The following is a 2,774-nucleotide window of genomic DNA, read 5'->3' on the forward strand; positions in this document are numbered from 1 at the left end:
CGGTGTATTTGAGAAGAGCAAGAGCGCTGATGAAGCGGATTGCGTGGTGTGCCACACAACACTGACCTCAGTGGTGTGTTGACGTCACCATATTCTATGGGCCCACCATGGTGTATGTGTTATATCCCCACCGTCCATCCATTTTTTATAAATAATTTTATTAAATATCCTGAAAATGAGGGAGATAAAAATCTTAAGTGGACCACACCGTAGAAAGCAATGAGCAGCGATACGTACCATTGAGACCTTCCCAACATGTTCATCAGGTCTGGATGAAGGTAAAACACAAATATCACCTTGATGCAAAAATTTTGTGCCTGGGAAGTTTTCAAGGGTAAGCATTCAATCCCACTGTAGTGTAATCACATAAAATGGATGGACGGTGGGGATATAACACATACATCATATGGGTCCCACGGAACTTGGTGCACACCACCGAAGTCGGTGGTATGTGACACACCACGCAGTCGCCTTCCGTTACGGAGAGGAGATGTGATGAATTTCAAAGGGCTTTGCTTTGCTAAGTCCAACGCATGTACAAGCTGGCGAATGCACATGCCACCGTATATGCCAGCGTGACAGAAAGGTAAAATATCCAAGCCATCCATCACGTGGACCTCACCGTATATATTCCACAGACAAATGATAAAGGTGGTGCATTCAGTAGGTGTAACGTGATATTAGAAATAGGTGGATCGTTTAGAAAATTTCAACTGTTTTTTTTCAGAACCATAGAAATATTCAGTTAATTGTGGGAAAAATAACCAACGGAGAGAACTGATAATTGTATTACATAAATTAAATAGTGTTTCCTTTCTGATGGATGGCTTGGATCTTTTAAATGATTCCAAGATGTCAGCTTCTAATGCTGAATAAAAAATGAAGAATGCAGCGAAACAAGGAAAAAAAAAGCTGGGGTCTGTCTCTTTTTTCTTTAATGCATCTACCGACTGGAAACGGATGGGCTCTACTCCCCCGACACCAGCGGAAGGGCTACTCCCCCGACACCAGCCAATGGCTGGTGGTCGGTGCTCTCTGGGCCCCACCATGATATACGTATTTCTTGCATGACGTCCGTATAATTTTACGGCATGAGACCAAAAATGAGATATATCCCAATCTCAAGTGGACCACATTACACGAAACAGTGTTGAATGAGTGTTGACCATTGAAAATATTTTCAGGGCCATAGAAGTTTTGAATCAACCTGGTTTTTGTTTTTTCCCTTCATGTGGGCCTGTATGGCCTAATCTGAAATGGATTGGCTGCTACCCCTGACGCCAGCCCTGTGATGGTGGTCAGTACTATGTGGGCCTCACCATGATGTATGTGTTTAATCCATTTCGTTCATCCATTTTTAAATATTATTTTAAGGCTTGATACCAAAAATGAGAGGGATATAAATCTCAGGTGGACCACACCAAATGAAAACAATAGTGATTGGATATCCACCATTAAAATCCTCCTAAGGGCTACTGCACTGTTTATTTGACATCCAATCTGTTGATTAGTTCATAAACGCCCAGATGAAGGGAAAAAAACAAAAATCAGCTTGATCCAAAACTTTTATGGCCCCTAAAATGTTTTTAATGGTTGACACTCATTCAACACTGTTTCCTGTAATGTGGTCCACTTGAGATTGGGATATACCTCATTTTCGGTCTTGTATCGTAAAATGAATTGTAAAAATAGATGGATGGCATGGATGAAACACATACATCATGGTGGGGCCCACATAGCACCGACCACCAACCATTGGCTGGTGTCAGGGGAGTAGCCAATCGATTTCTGACCTAATCAATAGATTGGATGTCAAATAAACAGTACATTAGGCCTTAGGAGGATTTTAATGGTGGATATCTAATCACTATTTTTTTCATATGGTGTGGTCCACAATAGATTTATATCCCTCTAATTTTTGGTATAAAGCCCTAAAATAATCCTAAAAAATGGATGAACAGAATGGATGAAACACATACATCATGGTGAGGCCCATAGAGCACCGACCACCATCCACGGGGCTGGTGTGAGGGGGAGTAGCCAATCCGTTTCCCTACCGACTATCACCACTGAGCTACACGGATGGTAAAAGACGGAGCTATGCAAGGGAGAGGATTAGGTGTTACCCTTACCGTGCGGGCCACCTTAATGATATGGTATATATCCATGCCAACCATCCGTTTTTCTAGCCCATTTTAGGGATTAGTAAAAAAAATTAAGCAGATAAAATTCTCTGGTGGACCACACCCGAGGAAAAAGTAGTGATTGAATGCCCACCGCTAAAATCTTCCCAAGACCCAACATAAGCTACTTGGTAATGTTTATTTTCCATCCAAACTGTTAATAAGGAAAAAAAAGACCTAGATTAATATTAAATACAAATATTAGGTTGATCCAAAACTTCTGTTGCTGACAAAAAACATTTAATGGTCATCTATCACTTTCTCTAGTGGTGTGGCCCACCAGATATTGGGATATTTAAGGGGGCGTTTGGCGCATGGGTTTAAATTAGGGGTGCACACGGGTCGGTTCGGTCCGATTTTGGGGTGAAACCGGAACTAAACCGTTCCTAACGGTTCTTGGATATTCGGATTCAGAACCGGACCATTAGCACCCTATAACCGAATCGAAATCATACCATTAAAACCGGTTCGGTTCCGGATCGGTTTCACGGTTCTAGGCTTTTTATAATTTAGCCCAATTGTATGTTTTGTTTTATAATCTAGCCCATGTCCATACGTATTGTGATCCATTTAATAAATGGTTTAGATATT

Source organism: Magnolia sinica, chromosome 16, assembly GCF_029962835.1.
Source record: "Magnolia sinica isolate HGM2019 chromosome 16, MsV1, whole genome shotgun sequence".
Lineage (NCBI taxonomy): Eukaryota > Viridiplantae > Streptophyta > Magnoliopsida > Magnoliales > Magnoliaceae > Magnolia > Magnolia sinica.